Below are 11,803 nucleotides of genomic sequence, written 5' to 3' on the forward strand. Positions count from 1 at the left end.
TATTTCAAATAATAAAATCTTTTCAGTTTAATTTTTGAGAATAATTTCTCTAGCCAAAATATACTTTAGCTACATCTCCTTTCATCTCCTCCACAACAAAGGATGTGAATCATTATGCATCACTTCCCATCAAGACATCTGGGTTCTTCTGTTGCCTTTAATTTTATTACAACTAAATATGAAGTGCAAGTGGGAAGCTCAATGACTGCTCAAAGCAGGGAACTCTAATATAATTTTGCGTTATAGGTAAATATAGGTTATCACCTTTACACATCTTACTTTTTCTATTGTAATCCTGATTACCTGTCAGACACCTGGAGAGGGGTGTCACATGAGACAACTTTTATTGCTACTGAGTTTCTGAACGCCTCTCCTTATAAATTTGAAAACCTTCAAGCTCTGCTCTCGCTGCTATTTCATCCAACTTGTGCAACATGGAAGGCTAGAGGTAGACACAGGCCCTGTCCAGGGGAAAAAAAATGTCAGTTATATGAGGGGAACACCTGAACTACATCTTTTCCTTTGTCATCCCAGTTATACTCACACAGAGTATTTATTCATCCCCAGGAGAATGCAGACTGTTCTGTGCCAACATGCTTTTTTAGTTAACAAAAGGCAGACAGATTCACACCTCTCAAATGTTGCTACTACAGTACTCTTTTTTTCCTTTCCAACAAAACCAGAGTTCATAAAAAAGAGATTTTTAACATTTCTTCTCCCAGTCCATGAAGCAATGCCATGAAATTTGGACACAACTGACCTGAAAACTGAAACTGAACTGAAATTGACCTGAAAACTGACCTGGAATCTTGTTTTTTGGCTAGTTCACAGGAAGACATACAAATAGTGATATACATGCCTCTCTGATTACAAGATTAGTTAGCAGTATTTTCATATAGACTTTCTTTATCAGGTGATCCTCAATTTTTTTGTCTTCTAGCATCAGATACCTGATTGTTCCACAATCACACTGCAAGGAAAATCCAGAGGAAATCCAAGCTTCTACTTCATTAATGTCTGTAATGTCTCCTCCCTGCTAAGAGGAAACTGGTTAAGCATGACCTTGTAAAATTTCTCATGATTATTCTATAAAAAACTGAATCTTGATAAAGGTAATCCTTAAAGGGTATCCAGAGCACACACTCATTGAAAGGAAAACAAAAACCTCTAAGGCCCTTCCCTTTATTACACAACATCTTTGATCAAAATATAATTCTATTTGAATATAGGTTTCCAATTAAATTTTAACTCTTTTAATATCAATAATCTATTATATTAATTTTAAGAAGGAAATTATCATTCTATAATATTGTATAATGTTCTTATATTCCATAATACTCCTATATTTGTATCACAAAATATGCTTTGGTTCCTATATTTTCCCTGAATTAACAGTTATTTAGTTTGGGCATCTTTATAGAGAGTTCACTTGACCATGATGATGATAATAACACTTCTGTTCTTTCAGCCATTTCTTCAGTCAGAATACCACTCCAAACAGACTTTGTACTCTACATTACTTATTTATATGGTAGAATTAATTAAACCATTCTTAAAAAACAGTGATGACTTATATCACACAGTTTTATTGCTTTCTTAGTTGTTACTGTTTGTTATTTCCTGATTCTTATTGCTGTCCTTAACTTTCTTTTCAATATATTATACTGGAAATTTAATGTAATATTGGTTTTAGATATTATCAATAGTTATTTTTTTAAAGTCAGGAAGAAGTTGTTTTCTATTTAATTAGGACCATCAAGTGTTATTTTTTCATACTGAAGAACAACCATTGCATATTATCTGTATAGCAAATGAGAAAGAAGTTTAACCCATGGTGTAAAAGTGACCAGATTTTATCTTTTCCAATTCATTAAATGAATAAATAAGTACCTTGACTATTCTATCTGATGCTGGAGACAGGGTTTTAGCCAAATTCCTTCTCTGAGATGGGGGGGAAAGAATGAATGAGTCTGTAAAGAGAACTTTGTTTGTACATAGGTACTGGCTTAGTCCTTCATGGCTACTGGGAGCACTCAGAAAGTAGATAGTCCAATAAATTCAGGAAGAAAACCAGGAGAAGAAGTTGAGAAGTTTGAAAGTTCATTTTAATAGTGTATTTGTACTTTAGTAATAATGAGCTAAGAGACTAAGTATTATGAACTTTTTTTTGAAGTTCATAAAAATAAGAGGTTTCCTACACTATTTCTCTCTAATATACAATAGCTTTCAGGTTAATGAATTATTATTTCTGAGGATCTGTTGTGATCACAGTAAGGGAGAACAGTGTCCATTTATTTATGGTAAACTTCACTGATGTTGCCTTTTAATAAATAAAGCCTTATAAAGTTTAAAATTTTCAGGAAGAATGCTCAGGAATGAACATTGATTACATTGCTTAGCTTGTTCTGCAGAGCATTTCCTTTCTTCTATTCATCTCACATTATTAAATCATTGAGCATGGCCATCAAGAGTCCTTATATTTTCCCATTGTATAAAGTTTGGAATATTGTATCAAAATGAAAAACATTGATGCAGCAATCAGGGAATCCAGTTTTATCAGAAATAGCAGCTTAACCCCGTGTACACAGTGTTTCTCCCTGGCAACTGGTGATAATGCACACTACATTGTTAAAGCACAATTCTGAGAAAATGAACCACAGACCTTCATTTTGGACTCAGAAATGTAGAACACTCCTGAAAATCCAAAAGCATCAACTGGAAAGTTTGCAGTTATTTTTTTGGATACCCATCTGGTATAGCTCTGCTAGCTTCTAATCATCTCTTTCATGTTACATTATTGGAAATGGAGATGTATCATAGCTCTATTATATTGAGGAAAGTTGTGTAACAATTTCATGTTAATTCTTGTCTTGAAACCCCTGAGGCTCAGAGTCCTATTTCATCACTGGGCTGAACAGGAGAACAGAGTAAATCACTGTTAAACCATTGGACTTCAAACAGAGAAGAGCTTGTGTTCAGGCAACCCTGAACAGGAATGCATCATGTCTCAATCCCTTTTCTGTTTAAATAGACGCACAGTTAAGTTCCTTAACCAAGTGGCAAAGCTCGACTTCAAGGACACAACTAAATAGCAGAAGTTCATCTCTGAACCCAGCAAGACTTCTCTGTGTGCCCCTAGGAAACACACCCATTACAAGAGTGGTCTGTGAAGGATAGGGCTGCAACTACCTTAAATAACTTGAATTTACTCACAAATTCTCTACTCCTGTTTCCACTACATACAGTACATCAGAAAAAAGGCTTCAGTTTGGATGGTGTTTTGTTCTCCCCTACAACGCAGTAGAATGCATTAACATGAGAAAAAATGTTCCTGGAAAAGCCCTGGAAACTAAAAGGTTCCTTCAGGCTTGTTCATTCCTGCAGTTTGCAGTTAATCTGTCTCACTTTAAGTGTGTTAAATTTGCAGAACGAAATTCCTGGCAACAAAGTTATTCAGAAAACATAACTTCAGTTTTAGAGGAAAAACACTATTTCAAAACTGTTAAAATTTGAAACTAGAAAACCATCCAGATTTTCAAATCTTTGCATTTTGTATCATTGTCAAGAAAAATACATAGGGATTTTATTCAGAATCTCTGAACCAATGTTGTTATAATGACAATGTGTAAAGCTTTATTTCCTGCTTACTCTAGTATGCAAATGCAAAATTGAAAACGGTGTAAAACTTTAATAAATTAATCAAAGCAACAAAGCTGTAGTCAACCACCAATACTGCCTCAGACAATCCTCATTTTTGACAAGTAAAATAGTTTCAATGACAAAAAAAAAAAATCCACTTTTGAAAATGTCTTCAAAGTAGAATGAATTGTCCCTTAAAAACTATTTATTTTTCCTTGTCACCTGTCAGAATCTCACTACTATTTGTTTTGACTAGCTCCATAGATGGATTCTGGCGTAATTCAGCTTTTCAAGCAGAACCCATGTAGGGTGTTCCAGCTCCCACTCTCTCATACAGCACAATACTGACATTGTTCAGAGCTGCTCAGCACTCTGAGAAGAAATCCCCTCCATCTCACTGCAGGCAGCTGTCTTGGAGGTGCATGCAAACACCTGCATGCAGGAAACAAACAAACTAATTTGCAAGAAAAACCAATGGCCAAAACTAGTGAACAACAGAGATGAGCACTCCACAATCATATTCCAGTGACACGTAACAGGATATGGGTTTCCTGCACTGGTCAGAGATGTTGCTGATACACAGAGAGGAGTGATGGCCCAAAGATGCACACACACACTGTTAAATAGAATCAATTGTGTTGGAAAAGGCTTCCAAGATCATCAAGTCCAACCTTTGACTGATCATCACCACCCTGTCAACTAAACCATAGCACTTAAGTACAGCATTCAGTCCTCTCTTAAACTCTTCCCAGGATGGTGATTCCACCAGCTCCCCGGATAGACTGTTCCAATGCTTGACCACCCTCCAGTAGAGAAATTATTCCTTGTGTACAACATGAGCCTCCCTTGGCCCAGCCTGAGGCTGTTCCCTCTCCTCCTGCCCCTGTTCCCTGGCAGCACAGCCCGACCCCCCTGGCTGTCCCCTCCTGCCAGGGACTTGTGCAGAGCCACAAGGGCCCCCTGAGCCTCCTTTTCTCCAGGCTGAGCCCCTTCCCCTGCTCCCTCAGCCACTCCTCATCAGACCTGTGCTCCAGTGCTTTCACCAGCTGACCGTGTGGTCTGGCTGAGCTTGACTCTTTTTACATTTGTTCAGGAAATGACCAGCACCACCTGTCCTGGACGCTGGTTGTAACGGAAAAATTTAACTTCCTCATTCACAGACTGACATCTACATGGCTGCTTTAGAGGGAGTTGCCTTTCCCCAAATTTTCTTGGGTTCAGAGCAATTCCTGTACCCTGAAGCCATCAGGAATTAGGAAAACAGGCTGATTAATGTAGTTCCAGAAGAGGTTGTGAAAGATAATTTTTTTAGATGTTTTTAATCAGAAGTGAGGAAAAAAAATTACAAGTGTGAGGCACAATTGGGGTAATATAACTTGAAGATTGCTGGAGAACATGTCTGTTTTCAGCTCAGATAGAGAACACCACTTCAGATAATGTATATTTCATTTAAATTTATTGCAGAGAATAAAAGTGAGATGATTGCTGTATACCGTATCATAACTCTCTCTCATTCATTCACCATTACAGGACAGTTCTGGCATTTAACACAAAAGTATGAGGGGAAAAAAATAGGAAATTAATATTATAGACCTAAATAACTTACTGTAAATATTTTAGTTGCATTGACTTTGTTCCTGTTTTGTATCAGTTTTATGCACCATATTTCAGAGAGGATTCATATCAAACATTGCCTGCTTTATATAGGTACTATATATCGTAGATTTATGCAAAGGGCAAATTCAGTTAAGTGTCTGTGTGAATGCTATTTTGCAGTGCCATGTATATATAACAAAGTTATTGTCAAGGGGATTCTAGGACAGGCATTATTATTGCATCAGATTTTAATCATAATAATTGGTGTTGGTTGACAGTATAATCTTTTTGCAGATATTTCTTAGCTCTGGGTATCATAACTCTCTTATATTTCTGAGTTGCAAATTATCATTGAGAGGGCGAAAAACGCCAGGCAAGCACAAGCTCCAACTTGATCACTTTCACAACAATTCTTAGCGATACTCATCTACATAAGGTTTGCAAATGTACTTTCACAGAGATTTAAAATCACCCTGATAAAATATAAAGCATTAACACTTCCTTCCTATTGAGAGCAGATTGACCCATCATCCCTCAGGAAAACAGCCAGTTATGGTCAGAATAAAATAAAAATCATCAGATGCATGCACTCTCCCCACATGTGAGTGCTGTGGATAAGTCCCCACCATTTATTTGTGCTCTTTTCCCCAAGGATGAAGCATACTCCCAAAGGTAACCAAGCATAAAATACTACATATTTTCGGTGAGTAGAATTCTTGACCCAGGAGATGTGTCATCTGTTAATTTACACGTTACATAGCACATTTATAACAGCCCCTTTATGCTATCTCTTCCTTCAAAAGATCAGATATTCAACTTTCTAAAGAAGCTCCAAAGCGCAGTGATGCTTTTGTTGCTCTGATTTCTAAAGAGTGTAGTGACAATCTTGAACATAACCTGATTTTACTCTCCATTCTGAACTAAGAAAGTTGCTTGAGTGTTTTGTGTTGTGGGGCTATTTCTTTTTTCTGTGTTTTGGTTTTTTTTTGATTTTGTTTTTTTTTGGGATTTTTTCATAGGTTCTGTAGGACTTACTTGTTTAGGGGGGGTTGTTTGTTTGTTTATTTGTTTATAGCAGTTTTCTGGTTTGATTTGGTTTGGTTTGGTTTGGTTTGGTTTGGTTTGGTTTGGTTGGGTTGGATTGGGTTTGGTTTGGCTTGGCTTGGCTTGGCTTGGCTTGGCTTGGCTTGGTTTGGTTTGGTTTGGTTTGGTTTGGTTTGGGTTTTTTTGTTACTTGCTGTGAATTAACTATTTTCTTAACTCGCAGATACAATTTCTTTCCTTCAGCAGAACATTCATTTCAGAATCATAGAACCATTTAGCTTGGAAAAGGCCTTTAAGATCACCAGGTCCAACCATTACCCCAGGACTGCCAAGTCCATAACTAAAAATTCTCACTAAGAGTAATATCTATGCCTGCTTCTAATTCTTATTAATTATTATTAGGCTTTAAAAGGGAGTGATGGAAAGAGATGCCTGTCTATGCACCCAGAGATCTCAGAGGTAGAATATTTACCTGGCAAGGTATTTACCAAGGTAAAGTAAGCCTTTCTGGGCAAAATAATAACTCAAAGCCATCATTCTTCAAGTCATAAATGCATTAATAATTCAATTAATGTAATAGACACTGAAATACTAACTTTCCAGCTTCAATTTATATCTAAATAACTATCTGTTACATGTCATGAAAGGTCTGTGAAAACTCTTTCTTTTCCAAAATCTTTACTGACCTTCTAAACATGAAGAAAAGACCAAACACAGTAAAATTTCTGTAGCTAAGATATATTTTCTGAGCTACATATAGTTTTGGTAATAATTTCCACTCAGCAGATATTTTCTGAGCTCCATGTGGTTTTGGTAACAATTTCCATTCAGAAGGTTGCCTCCAGTATAATGCTGTGTGAAGCTTGCCCTCATGGACAAAGTACACAACCTCTCAGGAGAGAGACAGGTCCAGCAGGAAGGCATAATGTGAGACAAGATCCTTCCATCCTGTGTCAACTTGAATAATGAAAATATATCAATTGAAACATTAAGTTCATAACAAAACTGATGGGCAAGCTATGCCACTCCATGGAGAACAGTCTTATGTTATTATTCAGGGGTCACTTCAAGCTGCCTTACACTGACATTTGGCACAAATTTACTTTCAACTTAGCTGTATGTTTTTACTTTTTATCAGAGATGGATAAACTTTCAGTTTATGAAACCTCAGAGATGACCCAGCTGTATGCATCAGGAATTTCCACTGAGTATTGAAGCATCATTTCTATCTTGATCTCTGGCTTTGTAATGTTGGCTGTAGGGGGAGAGGGAGAAAATAGAATTTTTCTGTTGACTGTATTACAGTAAGGAATGTCATTTTTTCAGCATCTGTGCATTAACTGTGGGAAAGCAGAGTTCATCCAAATTAGCAATAAAGGAACACACATGATTCAACAAGGAAAGGCTTAAGAAAAATTAGAAACAGGCATCATTTGACCAGCCTAAATGAATTGCTAAGACGTATCATAGTGTTCCACACTTTAATGATTAAAGCCAGAGCTAAAATATCATCCAATGGTAAAAAGGCAAAAAAAAAATAAAATTAACTACTTTTTAAACAAATATAGACTAGACATCGACAATCCAAGCCTAGTTCTTGAAGCTTAATTTCTATTCCATGAAAGCACAGGAACACATGAGAACATGTGGCAGTTAATATTAGACCACAAACAAATAACTAGGGACTAGGCATCAGCCTGAGGTTTAGCCAGCTTAACAAGAAAACTACTAAACCTGATGTAAGAAATTGCTCAGTGTGACCAATTGTAATGTAAGGAGATGCAAAAAAGTCCCAGAAAGCATTATGGGGAGGGCTGGATATCACAAATGATTAAGGAACAGTCAAATCCAGAAAAGGCATACTTTCACAGAGAAGCACTGGAGACTTTTGTGGGAGTGAAGTTTGGAAGAGCCAGCCATGTCCAAGAAAAGGTCTCAGTGAAAGGTTGTGAGGATGTGGTTACCTAGGTAACTGTATCAGAAATTCAGAATTTGGCTATGGATGTAGCAGAACCATTACAGGCAGAAATGGGTGCAGGGGGAGTAACACACGTAGGCTGTCTGTTTGGGTGAATAGCAGGATATGTGGGTTGGAAGAGACTTGAACATTTCCAGGGATGGGGCAGCCACATCTTCTCTGGGCAACCTGTGCAAGTGCATCTCCACCCTCACAGTAAAGAGTGTTTTCCTAATATCTAATCTAAACCTGCTCTGTTTCAGTTTAAAAACATTCTCTTCTTCTTTCACTACATTACTCTAAATTGTCTCCAACTTTCTTTTAGGCTCCCTTCTGGTACTGAAAGGCTGCAATTAGGTCACCCCAAAGCCTTTTTTCTTCTTGTGTGAACAAGCCCATTTTTCTCAGCCTTTCTTCATAGTAAAAATGCTCAATTTCTCTTCTCATCCTGATGGTTTTTCTCTGGACTCAATCCAACAGGTCTTTTTTGTGCTGAGAGCCCTGTGGCTGGAGGCAGCATTCAAGGTGGGGTCTCATGGAAGCAGAGAGACAAAATCATCTCAGTTTACCTCTTGCCCAGGATGCTCTGGACACAATGTGGGATATGATTTTCTGTGATGTGAGTGCACATGGCCAGGGCAGGTCCAGCCTCTCATCCACCAGCACCCCAAGTCCTTCTTGGCAGGGCTGCTCTTGATCATCACACACCTATGAAAAGGACATATAAGGGCAGCATAACTAAGGTAGTTTTAGTAGCTACTGAAAAAAGTATAAAGTAATGCAGTGATTAAAAAAGCCTGGAGCAGAGCAGTAAACCAAATCTTTTGTTCTGAACATACATTTCCCTCTTTGGGTCTCCTAATGAGGAATGAAAGCAAAAGGCTTTTCCTGGGATACTAGAGGAACACCTGGGACAAGAGCTTCCTGATCACTGTATTAGCTCAGACCTGACAGCATCAGCCTCGGCCCAGCACTTTCCAACAGTGAAACCTTGACAGTCCCTTAGGCAATTTTTGTACAAATAAAGACGTGCAATACTCATACCTTGCAGCCTTTGTTCAAAGGAAAGGCAACACCATCGCACACAGTGTGCATCAAAGCAGGCTAAAATAAGAGTATGCCGCTTTTACTGTGTGAATAAGTGAAAAACAACACAAATCACAGAATCACAGAATCACAGAATCACAGAATCACAGAATCACTAAGGTTGGAAAAGATCTCCAAGACCATCGTGTCCAACCTGTGACTGATCCCCACCTTGTCACCCTGACCAGAGCACTGAGTGCCACTTCCAGTTAGTTCTTGAAGACCTCCAAGGGTCTGCCTGGGCAGCCCCTTCCAATGCCTAACAAACTCTTCTGTGAGGAAATTCCTCCTGAAGTCCAGCCTGGACTTCTCCTGGTACAGTTTGAGGTCATTTTCTCTCCTCCTGTCCCTGTTCCCTGGCAGCATAGCTCGACCCCCCCAGCTGTCCCCTCCTGGCAGGGACTTGTGCAGAGCCACAAGGTCCCCCTGAGCCTCCTTTTCTCCAGGCTGAGCCCCTTTCCCAGCTCCCTCAGCCGCTCCTCACAGGACTTAGAAATGTGTATCTGGGCCAACTGCACCTTGGTTTTGCTTGTTCTGTGAAAGTATCAGACTTCTACCTCCTTTTCTCTGCTGACAGCATTTTATTCATATGCATTTCAAGCTGATTTATTTATCTATCTTTTATTTTTGTTTAATATAACTTCTGATTTTAGCCTGGGATAATTCTCTATTGTTCATTTAAATTTACTGCACAGAATAAAAGTGGCGTGATTGCTGTATACCATATCATAACTCTCATTCATTCACGATTACAGGACAGTTTTGGCATTTAACACAGAAGTATGAGGAAAAAAATAGGAAATTAATATTATAGACCTAAATAACTTACTGTAAATATTTTAGTTCCATTGACTTTGTTCCTGTTTTGTATCAGTTTTATCCACCTTTTTGTGATTCACATCTACTTTCTTCTCCATATCTATTGCAGCATACAGCTCTGAGTGATTTATCTCAATAAATAGAAAATGCAGTCCCTAGACCTGCATTACAACCCTGAAGAGCAACAAAAATAATAATTCATAACAAAATTCATGAAGTTAGTATCTGCTATTGATGTTATTAAGCTTTATCCCATGATATTGAAAGGAAAATTGAGGCTAGAATACTGTTTATTTGCCCCACAAATCAGTGTACAGAGGCACTTCAGACACAGGCATGCAGAGGTTTCCCTCTTCAAGCAGAAACTTTCACTCACACAATCCTAAAGGCTATTTCATTAAGAGGGTATTATGGAGATGGAATCAATATGGCAAGTGATACTGTGAAATGCTTCTTACTTGTTTCCATAAAAACAGTTGTGTTTTCTGAGCCATGTAGAATATTTACAGCATCTGTCAGAGAAAATTCATGGTTATCCCTGGGGTTGTCTTCAAGACTAAATTAAATATCACAGTCACCATACAGCACCCTTATCTGTAACAGCCATGATGCTATTTCACAATGATATTTTTTCACCTGCAATTTCTAAAGAAAACAGTCTTAATGTGCATTTTGCATCTTGGATTTTGTGCTTCTTTGGGTTTTTGGGTTTTTTTTTTCCTTTTTGGGGTTTTTTGGGGTTTTTTTTTGGAACTAAGAGCCTTTCATAACACAGTATATCTTACGTGGAAAAAAGACTTTTTGCAACATTAACTTATATTGCGAACAATCTATTCTGGTTTAAGTCACAACCCAAAAAGCTGTGACTCAGAACTCCTGCACGTGACTGCTACCTCAGCCCTGTGTGTGAGCACGGCCCCAGCAAAGCTGTTTTCAGTGCACAGCACTTACCTGTCACCCAGTGGGACCCGATTTTCCTGCATGTTTCACTTAAACCCAAATCCCATGCTTTACAAAAATGCAAAACCTCATGCCCTCTTACAGCTGAGTCACCTATAAAAGCCTGCAGTCCAAAGAGCAAGAACGAGATTCAGTAATGAGTGAAATTTCCTTCACTAGGATGAGAGGAGGCTGAGCACTTTCCAGTCAGACCCAGCCTGTTCTTTACTGACCTAAGAGCAGGTTTCTGCCAGAAAGATTCACAGCGAGAAATCCTGCAGGATATGCAGGGCGAGTGACATGCTGTTTTTTTAAAGAGAAGCAGTTACACTATTACAGAAACTTTAAAATATGTGGGAGTTACATGGCTGGGGCTGCTGAAGCTTCAGGAGGAGTGAAGAGTGAGGGTGGGCTGTGGCACATGCCAGAAGCTGGTGAGATTTCCAGTGTCCAGGGATGGAACACAGGAGCAAGCCTCATCCTGGAGCCACAGGTTGTGTGTGTTCACAGAGGAGAAAAGGAGGGTGAGAGATACTGGAACAGCATCCACATGGGGAGGCATTCCCAATCTGCCAACCTGCCCTGGTGATATCTTGGTGTTTGCAGGACCCAGGTTGTTGCCGATGGTTTTCCAGCCTTTTGAAATTGCAGCTCTTCCATCTGGACATGAACAGTACTGCCAGAGTTTATTCAGAGCATGTCAGGGGTGACTGCAGAGCATTG

Source organism: Cyanistes caeruleus, chromosome Z (genome assembly GCF_971803275.1).
Source record: "Cyanistes caeruleus chromosome Z, bCyaCae1.hap1.1, whole genome shotgun sequence".
Taxonomy (NCBI): Eukaryota; Metazoa; Chordata; class Aves; order Passeriformes; family Paridae; genus Cyanistes; species Cyanistes caeruleus.